We start from the raw sequence: 13,229 nt of genomic DNA, 5'->3' as shown, positions 1-13,229 counted from the left end.
CCTCATAAACATAATGTTGAAAAGCTAAGTGGACAATATAATGGAAATGACACTGAACAGTCTATGTCTAAGATATAAATGGTTTATCCACGTGCATGCAAGGAGCAGCTCAAAGGCTCTCCACTGAGTTACAAATAGTCATGATGTTTATACACAAAATACAGTTACATGCCTCATTCCAGGTGGTCAATCTACTTACTACTAGCCTTGGTACAAAGTCACATGTTCTAACTGCGAACAAAATGTTCAAACTTGGCTGTTCAGAGTCTGAACAGACTTAAACTAGACAAAGCTTGACTTGAATTAAGTGAAACAAACTTATTCAAAAGCTAAATATATGCTCCTGAGATGAAGAGAAACTAAACATATTTTCCAACTAATATTATATTGTAACTTAAATGCCTAACTTTAGCTATCACTAAACATCATGTAATGTCCTGTTAGTCAAAAGGTGCAAACTCAAACCCTGAGAGTTACCCCAATCAGTTTCCTGGTCCATTAAGTAATGGGTTATTGCCTGGTAGCCACCACAGGCCTTTGAGTTATGACCCCATTACCTCTCGGAGTCCTATATATCTAAATGCATCCGATCTCAACAAATTACGGGCTCAGTATCTGCTTTTCCTTCATTAGTGCTAAGCTTTCTCTGGCTTTTGAAACAGAAATTAACCAATGACACATCAAACTAAAATGTAGTTAATTAAAATGAAGATACCAGTTGCAAGGTTTTCTTGAAGGAAAGGAGGAGAAATTTGTTTCTCTCCAGGAAATAAATAACAGGAATCCATCAAACACTAACACAGGTAATAAATTTAAAAAAGAAGAGTTTCTAGTATAAGACAGGAAAAATAAAGATGATGTAGTGATGTAGAGGTCCTGAATTGTTAGATTTCTGACCTGAGCCCAAGGTGTTTAATGATTGACTTGTAATCTGTAGATATTTTTGAGTTCTTGGTGAATGATTGTTTTCACAATTTGCTGTTTCTTTTGGTGCTGCCTCCCAAGAGGATGAACAGGAAGCAATGAGAAAGAGAAAGAGAGAGAGAGAGACAGAGGGAATAAAAGTCTTCTGTTTCTGTTGTGAGCCAATCATTTCTTCTTGTTGCTCTGCTGCCCAAAAGCAGCTAGTGAAATATGACATGCTTTTTATTCTCAAGTCTGACTCCATTGTCTTTCCAAGTTGGACAACTACAGACAACCTTGGATGTCCAACATGTCATTTATCATACAAATGTGAATCAAAACAGGAGATGTGAGTTTCTTGATGCTGACTCAATTGCCTGATTTCAATGCATTTAGATAAAATAGTAAATTCAGAGTAGATGGTCTTGTTTGTTTTATATTGGTCTCCTGGACTTGCCTCAATCAATGGTCAACTGTTCACTGAAGTTGTCTGAAGATCAATATTTGTCCCTTCTTTGAAATAATTTTAGTCATAAAGTCATAGAGTCATAGAGATGTGCAGCACGGAAACAGACCCTTCAGTCCAACCCATCCAAGCTGACCAGATAGCCTAAATTAATCTACTCCAATTTTCCAGCACTTGCCCCATATTCCTCTAAACCCTTCCTATTCACATACCCTTCCAGATGTATTTTAAATGCTGTAATTGTATCAGCCCCCACCACTTCCACCGGCAGCTCATTTCATACAGACACCACCCTCTGTGTGAAAAAGTTGCCCCCTTCATTTCTGAAGGTCAATCCACAATTAGCACTATCTTGATGGAGATTGTAAATCTGTCAGTCATTGGGGCATATGGTTTACAACATTTCTTGAAAAGGCCTTTGCGTAAGTACAATGCTAAAAAGTGCACATTTGATGTAACGCAGTGAACATAAGTGCATGTGAATTCAAAGCAGGGGTAGGCAATTTGGGCCCTTGACTCTGCTCTGCCATTTGGTAAGATCATGGCTGATTGTAACCTCTAATTTCCTGTATACCCCTATACCCTTTGACTCTAAAACACCTAAATCATTCTTAGAAATACAAAAATATAATCATAACTCTGCATCTAGTATTTTCTTGGGAAAAAGAATTCCACAGACTTACAACCTTCTACTCTCTGTCTTAAGTGGGAGAGAACTTATTTTTAAATTGTGTCCCCGGTTCAATATATTCTCCCAAAAGTAGAAGCATCCTTTCAGCTTCCAAACGATCAAGTTCCCTTTGGATCTTATATGTTTGCACAAGCTCAGTTCTCATTCTTTTAGCCTCTAATAGTATTTACCCAAACTGACCAACCTTTCATCCCAGAAGTCAGTCAAGACTTCTCAGTGCTGCTTCAATGCAATTATATCTTTTCTCAGTTATAGAATGTACATGTACTCCAGATCTGCAGTCACCAATACTCTATACAACTGCAACAAAACATATCTACTTTTATATGTCATTCCATTTGCGTAAATGACAACATTCAATTGCTTTCCTAATTACTTGCTTTACCTGCATGCTAACATTTTTATGATACATGTACCAGATACCCACCTCAGACTTCTGCAATCTTTTTTTACAATTAAACATCACTTTGCTATTCTTCTTTCCAAAGTGGGCAAATTGACATTTTCCCACATTATACTTCAAATTTTGCACTTTGTTACATCTTGCTCATGCACACATGATCCATTTATCTCTCCTATCTGTCATACCTTCTTAAGCAGTCACATGTTCAAGTCAACAGAATGCAGGCACAAGAGATTGAGATTATTTGGTTCAGGTACTTGATAAGTGTCATATGGTCTGAAGGTTCCACCATTGAGAGTCCAGAATGGGAAGCAGGACAGCCATCTTTGGTTTCTGTGGCTTCCTGACACTGTATGACTACCTCCAGGATGTTAACTCATTTTCACTCATAATCACTTAAACCTGTAAGGGTAATTTAAATGCAAAGCATGTGATGATTTTCTCGTACATTCGTGCTGCCTCTGGGTGTCTTTATTCCTGATATTATCATTGCAGAACTAGTTCATGTCTGTCTTGTTCTTATTGTTCTTGAGTCTTTATCAATATAAGGAATTTCAAGGAATTTTCCCTTTAAACTAAAGATAGTGGTTCTATTAAGAATGTTAACTGAGCCCTAATAAGGGGCTTGGATTATGTCTTTTCTGAATGACGCCCTATTTGGATCTCTTAAGATTTCAACTTCAACTTTAAAAAAAATGTTTAGACACAAAGTGATCTCAGCGTATGAATCTCACTACAATCTCTGGACTTCACAGTTCCAAACATGGTAGGTAACAGTCAGCAGTTGAAAGATATGCCTTTACCTTAGTTGTGTGCATTTTATGTGAACTATTATTGATGTGAATTACAATCAGTGCGAAAAGATTGAAATCAGAGCATGATCTAATGCAAATTTAATCAAGAAAACTCTGTGGGTGGCACTGTTCATTTGTAAAAGAATTTGGTACCAGTTGTGAGATTGTCTTGTAGCCCTGTAAGCAAAATGTAGCCAGTTTTGGTGTGGACCAGTTTGTGATGGTAAGATGTGGAATACGGAGGACATCAGGATGAAGGGAGAATTTTGACCAAACACATTATCACTCTGTGTCGTGTTGAACTTATTAAAAATAATGACAGTTTTAACTAAACAAGGATGCAGACATGTCAGGATATATCATTAAGGCAGTGACCCAGACAAATTACACTATCAGACACTCTTCCCACAACAACTTCCAAGGATAAAATTAGCTTCGGATGTGTGTAAATGGCTTTCTTTCTGCCCTGTCAGGACACGGATATTGTATCCATCGTTTGATTGCACCTCCACCACCTCCTCCTCCCAACAGAAAGCATAAAATGACAGTGTGCATACAGTTTTACAAGGCCATGCTTATTGGAGAATGTAGGGAAGCTGCAGAAGGGCATGGATAGTGGGTAATGAAGTGGCAGATGGAATACAATGTGGGGAAGTGAGAGGCTATGCGCTTTGGTAGGAATAATAGAAGCATAGACTATTTTCTAAATAGGGAAAGGCTTCAGAAATCTGAATCATAAAAGCATTTAAGAGTCCTAGTTCAGGATTCTCTTAAGGTTCACAAGCAGGTTCAGTTGGCAGTTGGCATGATAGAAACCCTACAGTGTAGAAGCAGGCCATTACACCCATCGAGTCCAGACTGACTGTCCAAAGAACATCCCACCTACCCCCACCCCACTCCCCCACTGGGAGTCCACACTGGGCCTCATGCCAAGGCTGGGATTCTGCACTGGGCTTCACATCGAGGCCGGGAGTCCATTTGTTGCATTTTAGTAAAACAAACAAGGGCAGGACTTAAATTAATGGTAGGGCCCTGGGTAGTGTTGTAGAACAGAGAGCTCTAGGAGTTCAGGTACAGTATACTTTGAAATTTGTGTTACTTGTAGGTAGGGTGGTTAAGAAGGTGTTTAGCACACTTGCCTTCATTACTCAGATCTTTGAGTATAGGAGTTGGGGTGTCATGTTGCGGTTGTACAGGATGTTAGTGAGACTTCTTCTGGAGCACTGCGTGAGGTTCTGGCCACCCAGGTAGAGGAAGGATATTATTAAATCGGAGAGGGTTCAGAGAAGATTTACCAGGATGTTGCTGGAAATGGAGCATATGAGATATAAAAATAGGCTGGATCTTTTTTTCACTGGAGTGTAAGAGGTTAAGGGGTGACCTTAGAGAAGTTTATAAAATAATAAGGTGTTTCGATAAGGTCAATAGCAAAGGTCTTTTCCATAAGGTGGGGGAGTTCAAAACTAGGGGGCATATTTGTAAAAGGAGGACAGAGATTTACAATGGACATGGGAGGCAACGTTTTTACACAGAGAGTGGTTAGTGTGTGGATTGAATTGCCAGAGGAAATGGTGAATGCAGGTACAGTTACAACATTTAAAAGACATTTGGATAAGTTCATGAACAGGAAAGATTTAGGGGGGATATGGGTCAGAAACAGGCAGGTGGGTCTAGTACAGTTTGGAAACATGGTCAGCATGGACCGGTTGGACCGAAGATTCTGTTTCTATACTGTATGACCCTATGATTCTGTGGCTCTATGGCTAGCATATATGATTAGAGATGTATTGCTGACATTGGTCAGATTGCATTTGGAAAATTGTGAGTAGTTTGGGCCCTATATCTAAGGAAGGATGTGCTGACCTTATAGAGGATCCAAAGAAGGTTTACAAAAATGATCCCAGGAATGAAGGGCCTGTCATTACGAGGAGTGGTTGAGGACTCAGGGTTTGTACTCGATGGAGTTCAGAAGCATGAGGTGGGATTGACTGAAGCTTAAACTGAGAGACCTGGATAGAATGGATATGGAGAAGATATTTCCACTAGTCAGGGAGACTAGGACCTAAGGGAACAGCCTCAGAGTGAAGGGGGCAACCCTTTAGAAATGAGATGTGGAGGAATTTCTTCAGCCAGAGGGTGACTAATCTGTGGAACTCATTGCCGCACTTGGCTTGGAGGCCAAGCCATTGAGTGCATTAAGACAGGAGTAGATAGGTTCTTGATTAGTAAAAGGATCAAGGGTTACAGGGAGCAGGCAAGGGAATGGGATTGAGAAGCATATCAGCCATGATCGAATAGTGAAGCTGACTCGATAGGCCAAGTGGTCTAATTCTGCTCCTATATCTTATGGTTAGTTTGAAAGGCTCTGAAACCCAGTCAGATGACTCAGTTTGAAGTATTATCCTTTATGCCGGGAGTCAGAATAGCATAGCCAGTAGGACACCACTGTGGCAGCCAAGGAAGTGTTACTTGGCCATTCACAGGAAATTGTGCAAAAAGAATTTGTTCAGCAGTTTGAACACCCAAGAATGAGCTCCTGAATGTGGGTCGAAATAAGCAGCCAGTGTTGTAAGGGTATGCTATTGCTGGGTGACTCAAAAAAGATTGTCCACATGAGATGGAACTTTCATCCAAAGCTTGTTTCCTTATCATTCATAATTGGAGTAGAGTCAAAAGAGTAGATTAGATTATCTACAGTATGGAAACAGGCCCTTCGGCCCAACAAGTCCATACCGACCCTCCGAAGAGTAACCCACCCAGACCCAGTCCCCATGTGTACCCCTGACTAATGCACTTAACACTATGAGCAATTTAGCATGCCCAATTCACCTAACCTGCACATCTTTGGATTGTGGGAGGAAACCAGAGCACCCAGAGGAAACCCATGCAGACACGGGGAGAATGTGCAAACTCCACACAGAGAGTTGCCCGAAACTGGAATCAAACCCGGGTCCCTGGTGCTGTGAGGCAGCCATGCTCACCGCTGAGCTGCCCCAAAGAAGTTGATATGAAGTCAAAAATTCACCACTGAGTCTGCATCAACCATCCCAACCAGACCTAATCCCCTACCCCCACATTTCCCATGGCTAATTCACCTCAGCTGCACATCTCTAGTTGCTATGGACAAGTAAGCATGACCAATCTCCCAACCTGCATATCTTTGGATTATGGGAGGAAACCACAGCACCCAGTGGAAACCCACATAGACACAGGGAGATTTTGACAAATTCTATTAAGACAGTCTGGAATTGAAACTGGGTTCCTGGTGCTGTGAGACACCATGGCAAACCACTGAGTTACCACATCAGCTCATGTAGAGGATAGTGAGACCTCCTCTTTAAGAAGGGCTTCCTGAAGAAGGGCTTATGCCCGAAACGTCGATTCTCCTGTTCCCTGGATGCTGCCTGACCTGCTGCGCTTTTCCAGCAACACATTTCCAGCTCTGATCTCCAGCATCTGCAGACCTCACTTTCTCCTCCTCTTTAAGAATCTTACACAGAAGATATCATATAGTCTCAACAAGAATGGTCCTCTCATTTACCTATTGGGGAAGAAAAATCATTGGGTGAGGAACAGATTCAAAAATGATTTGTTATAAGTTATAACTTAATGTTATTATGATCTCAGACGGCCAGTTTATTTTATGAGCCCAGGCGTTAACACCAACTTTATGTTATGATCTTGTTAGGGACAGTAACTTTTATTTTTAAAGTAGACAGGAGATGAGATCCATGGCACTTACCAAGAGAACAAAGCCACAAGATTTAAACAAACAATAAGATTTTACTGTATAAGTTAGAAGATTAATACAATCCATAATACATGCACAAATTATTTTCAACATTCAAAATGACATGTATAACATACCATGACTGAACACTCCTCAGCAGACATCAAACAGCAAATGAGATCAAGACAGATTCCATGGATTTATCAGCCACTCCTCCCAGATGTTAATGCTATGCTAAGTTATCACATCTCATTAAACTTCACAAAAGATGTCAGTTCTTCACTTTTGCTGATCTGGCCACGAATCTCCTTCTCAAGATCGTTCCGTTACAGACTGCCTCAGTGTTTGTGATTGTTGACTCTCCTTTCCCGGGTCTGCATCTCCCTGAACTCTGATAACTGAACTCTAGTACTTATTCACTGGCATAACTCCAGCCTTTTGTTGACAGCGAGGTTCACCATGTTAGTTCTGGGCCTTGGGTTTTCCCTGTACTCTATAATCTTGCTAAGTTATATCAAACAAACACAGTTTGTGGGCTTTTCAATCCCCGCTTTCAGCTGTACTGACCCATAAGTGACACTCTGATTCTTATGTGCAAGCACAACTCTCAGGACTGCAACACGTAGCTGCCTGCTTAATCTTATAATTTGGCTTCAATTACAATGGAACAGTTTGGGGATTGTTGAACTGCTCTTGAGACTTAACTCACTAAGTCACCTACATAGAACCAATGTAATTCAGCTGCCTTTCCCGCAAATAATACAGCTAAAAACCCAAAACTCTCAACATCTCTCAATCTCCCAAATATTTAATGATTTTTAGTCCCTTTTAGCCATCTGATCTAGTCTGGTCCACTGATCCCCAAACTGACCTGAGTGACCTTTCAAAAACCTTGCAATAAATCTCTCTTCCATTGCCGGGCAGAATTGAATATTGCCACTTACTAATTTATGGAACAGGTTGTTCCATAAATGTTACTAGTCGTAGATTGGTAGCTTTCACTATACAAAAAGTAGATAATTAGAGGATTTTATCGCAATGTTGGATGCCCCATCCCAGCAAACTCACACATTGTATTATGTTTAGAGTGAGATAACTCTGCATCATTTCTGAAGCAGGAACTGCAGAGGAAGGATGTCAGAATGTGTTTACCAGTGGATAATGCTAGCTTTGGCAGCAACCAACAAAAGTCAAGATAAAACAACAGAACATCTGTGTGATGGGGTTGAACACCCAGAAAAATTGCCTGCTGTCACAATTATGAAGAATTACTAGAACTGGCCTGACACTAAATGCGAACTCAAAATGTGTCAAAAATTAAGAACATGGCAATTACAAAAGGTAATACAATATCAACAGCTTTAGATCACTGAGCTGTGTTTGTAAACTGTTTTTTTGTTTCAGTATTCTGAGGTCTCATTTGGGTTTTGTGTTTTGTGGATGCTGTAACATAACAGGTTTTAACCTGGTCCTCTCTCTCCTCTAAGGAAATCCCCCTGTGGTAAGAAGAATCCTCACCACTGTTCATCGTGCAGGAGAAGTTATCTGGTAGGTTTGATTCAACCATCCTCTTTCCTGATAGGGATCTACAGGGCCTGCTAGTCCTAGTCTGGGAGAGGAAAACCACTTGGTACCCTACCAAGAACAGGCTCTTTAAAGTAGATGTAGTATATTGCATGATAGCAATCACATACACTTACACTGATTTGAGAGATATTGTTACAAAGATAATGAGCAGTAAAATTGATGTTTCGGGCAAAAGCCCCGGTATTCCTGATGAAGGACTTTTGCCCGAAACGTCGATTTTCCTGTTCCTCGGATGCTGCCTGAACTGCTGTGCTTTTCCAGCACCACTCACATCTAGACTCTGGTTTCCAGCATCTGCAATCATTGTTTTTACTTACAAAGATAATGAGGAAGTCTCAAATAGTAGGCATCACTCTTCCAAGATCTGAAGCCTTTTATCCCCCAAGACTGTGTAGCATCCTTGTAGTGGGTGGTGTTTAAGGGAGTCCTCAGTATTAACTCTTCAAGGCCTAACACTTTCTAAAGCACATTGGTTAACCAAATGGCTGTTAGAAAAATCCAGCAGTTTCATGGTCACCTTTGTTGAAAGTAGCTTTTTTTTAACTGACTGAGACTTTGAAAAAATGAATTTTAATTTCCCACCTGCTATGATGGGGGATTTGAATTCTCAGCCCAGATTTCCTAGTTGAGGTATTTGAATTACTATCTCAGTTACATAACCACAAGGATGTGGGTCACTGCTTATACTGTTACACTCCAAATGCATCTAAACACACATTTATGGGCGGCACAGTGGCACAGTGGTTAGCATTGCTGCCTCACAGCGCCAGAGACCTGGGTTCAATTCCCGCCTCAGGCGACTGACTGTGTGGAGTCTGCACATTCTCCCCGTGTCTGTGTGGGTTGCCTCTGGGTGCTCTGGTTTCCTCCCACAGTCCATTGATGTGCAGGTTAGGTGAATTGGCCACGCTAAATTGCCTGTAGTGTTAGGTGAAAGGGTAAATGTAGGGGAAGGGTCTGGATGGGTTGAGCTTCGGTGGGTCGGTGTGGACTTGTTGGTCCGAAGGGTCTCTTTCCACACTGTAAGTAATCTAATAGTCCAAAATCACCTCAATGGATAACCAAGTGATTTTATATTTTATTGATGATCAGACTGTAACTTTATGGAGCATGTTCTCAATCCACATTCATATTGTATCCAGTGACTGATGGTGATGGCAATATCAATGTTATCCATCAAAGTTATAGCATGCAGACATTCTGGCTGCGAATTGGACAGGGTTGGAAAACAGATGAGAAGATTGTGATGTGAGGTTTCCCTGTGTCTGGTGCATCTGCAATCATTGTTTTTACCTCGTTGATTTTAACCCTACTGCGAATCCTCTTGCAAGGATGCCTGCCTTGAAGAAGTTTTCCTCCTCTCTCTACAAGAATCTCAGGGAGTCCCTCTCCCACTGCAACTCCCAGGTCATTTCTATGCTACTTTCTCCCCACCCCTACCCTCCTCTAGCTTATCTCTCCATGCTTCAGGCTCTCTGCCTTTATTCCTGATGAAGGGCTTTTGCCCGAAACGTCGATTTTGCTGCTCGTCGGATGCTGCCTGAATTGCTGTGCTCTTCCAGCACCACTGATCCAGATACTTCTGATGCAGGTAACTCATAAATTTCATTCTGCGATCTAACTTTATTGGGCCAATAGGTGCTAAGCATGCTGAAAGGGAGCTGAATATCTGACAGAAGGCACAGAATTACAGAGTCATAGAGTCATAGAGATGTACAGCATGGAAACAGACCCTTCGGTCCAACTCGTCCAAGCTGACCAGATATCCTAATCTAATCTAACCTAGTCCCATTTTCCAGCCCTTGGCCCATATTCCTTTAAATCATTCCTATTCATATACACATCCGGATGCCTTTTAAATGTTGTAATTATACCAGCTTACACCACTTTCTCTGACAGTTCATTCCATACACACATCACCCTCTGTATGAAAAAGTTGCCCCTTAGGTCTCTTTTATATCTTTCTCCTCTCACCCTAAACCTATGCCCTCTAGTTCTGGACTCCCCCATCCCAGGGAAAAGACTTTGTCTATTTATCCTATCCATGCACCCCACTATTTTATAAACCTGTATAAGGTCACCCCTCAGCCTCTGATGCTCCAGGGAAAACAGCCCCAGCCTGTTCAGCGTCTCCCTATAGCTCAAATCCTCCATCCCTAGCAACATCCTTGTAAATCTTTTCTGAACCCTTTCAAGTTTCACAACACCCTTCCCATAGGAAGGAGACCAGACTTGCATTCAATATTCCAGAAGTGGTCTAACCAATGTCCTGTACAGCTACAGCATGACCTCCCAACTCCTGTACTCAATATTCTGACCAATAAAGGAATGCATACCAAACATCTTTTTCACTATCCTATCTATCTGCGACTCCACTTTCAAGGAGCTATGAACCTGCACTCCAAGGTCTCTTTGTTCAGCAACACTCCCTAGGACCTTACCATTAAGTGTATAAGTCCTGCTATGATTTGCTTTTCAAAATGCAGCACCTCTCATTTACCTTAATTAAACTCCATCTGCCATTCCTCAGCCCATTGGCCCATCTGATCAAGATCCCATTGTACTCTGAGGTAACCTTCTTCGCTGTCCACTACACCTCCAATTTTGGTGTCATCTGCAAACTTACTAACTGTACCTCTTATGCTTACATCCAAATCATTTATATAAATGATGAAAAGTAGTGGACCCAGCACCGATCCTTGTGGCATTCCACTGGTCACGGGCCTCCAGTCTGAAAAACAACCCTCCACCACCATCCTCTGTCTGCTACCTTTGAACCAGTTCTGTGTCCAAATGGCTAGTTCTCCCTGTATTCCGTGAGATCTAACCTTGCAAAACGGTTTCCTATGGGGAACCTTGTCGAACGCCTTGCTGAAGCCCTCATCATCCTCTTTGTTACTTCTTTAAAAAACTCAATCAAGTTTGTGAGACATGATTTCCCATGCACAAGCCATATTGACTATCTCCAATCAGTCCTTCCCTTTCCAAATACATGCAAATCCTGTCCCTCAGGATTCCCTCCAACAACTTGCCCACCACCAACATCAGGCTCACCAATCTATAGTTCCCTGACTTTTCTTTACCTTTCTTAAACTGTGGCACCATGTCAGCCAACCTCCAGTCTTCTGTGACTATCGATGATACGAATGTCTCAGCAACGGACCCAGCAATCACTTCCTAGCTTCTAGGGTGTGTTCTAGGGCACACCTGATCAGGTCCTGGGAATTTATCCACTTTTATGCATTTCAAGACATCCAACACTTCCTCCTCTGTAATATGAATATTTTTCAAGATATCACCATCTACTTCCCCACCTTCTATATCTTCCTTGTCCTTCTCCACAGTAAACACTGATGCAAATACTCGTTTAGTATCTCCCCCATCTCCTGCGGCTCCACGCAAAGGCTGCCTTGCTGATCTTTGAGGGCCCTATTCTCTCCCTAGTTGCCCTTTTGTCCTTAATGTATTTATAAAAACCCTTTGGATTCTCCTTAACCCTATTTGCCAAAGCTATCTCATGTCCCCTTTTTGCCCTCCTGGTTTCCTTCTTAAGTATACTCCTATTGTATTTATACTCTTCTAAGGATTCTCTTAATCTCTCCTGTTTATGCCTGACATATGCTTCTTTTGTTTTCTTAAGCAAAACCTCAATTTCTTTAGTCACCCAGCATTGCCTCCATCTACCAGCCTTTCCTTTCACCCTAACAGGAATATTGTGTCTGGATTCTCGTTATCTCATTTCTGAAGGCTTCCCATTTTCCAGCCATCCGTTTACCTGCGAACATCTGTGCCCAATCAGCTTTTGAAAGTTCTTGCCTAATACCGTCAAAATTGGTCTTTCTCCAATTTAGAACTTCAACTTTTAGTTCCAGTTTATCTTTTTCCATCACTATTTTAAAACTAATAGAATTATGGTCATTGGCCCCAAAGTGCTCCCCCACCTCAGTCACCTGCCCTGCCTTATTTCTCAAGAGTAGGTCACGTTTTGTACCTTCTCTGGTAGGTACATCCACATACTGAATGAGAAATGTTTCTTGTACACTCTTAGCAAATTCCTCTCCAACTAAACCCTTAACACAATGGCAGTCCCAGTCTATGTTTGGAAAGTTAAAATCCCTGACCATAACCATCATATTGTGAGGAGCTACAACAATTTGAGACTAGCCTGCAGGATTTAAAGCCAGCCCTCACTTGGTACAGCCATTAATTCAAATAACTGCATCAGATGACCCACAATGATCTTGAAGGTAGAGGGGAGGAGAGATGTCTTTTATCCATGGGGTCAGGAGATCCTCCAGATAAACTTTATGGCGTCAATGGTGGCTGGATTACTGTGACAGTCCATGCTCAGGATCAAGGCCTGAGAACCTAAATAAAGGTCAATCACCTCACATAAGCAATTGAGATCGGAGATTGTTGTCACTTAAATTACTTAGGATATAACCAAAGGTTGGAGAGTTTTTTTTTACTGAATTGTCTGTTATAAGGTATAAAGGAACATTTCTCCACTCTAACTAGTGTGTCACAGTCAAACTGCTATCTACTTACTGTCACGTGCAGGACAATGCTCTGAGGTGGGACAAATCTCTGTGCAGTCATGCCTTAATCCCTCAGACATTTGGATAAATACTTGAATAATAAAGGTTTGGAGGGAT

The sequence above is a fragment of the Chiloscyllium plagiosum genome, unplaced genomic scaffold (genome assembly GCF_037043375.1).
Source record: "Chiloscyllium plagiosum isolate Xiang-an unplaced genomic scaffold, Cpla_swu_hap1 HiC_scaffold_28, whole genome shotgun sequence".
NCBI classification, from domain to species: Eukaryota; Metazoa; Chordata; class Chondrichthyes; order Orectolobiformes; family Hemiscylliidae; genus Chiloscyllium; species Chiloscyllium plagiosum.
This window is presented reverse-complemented; position numbering follows the sequence as displayed.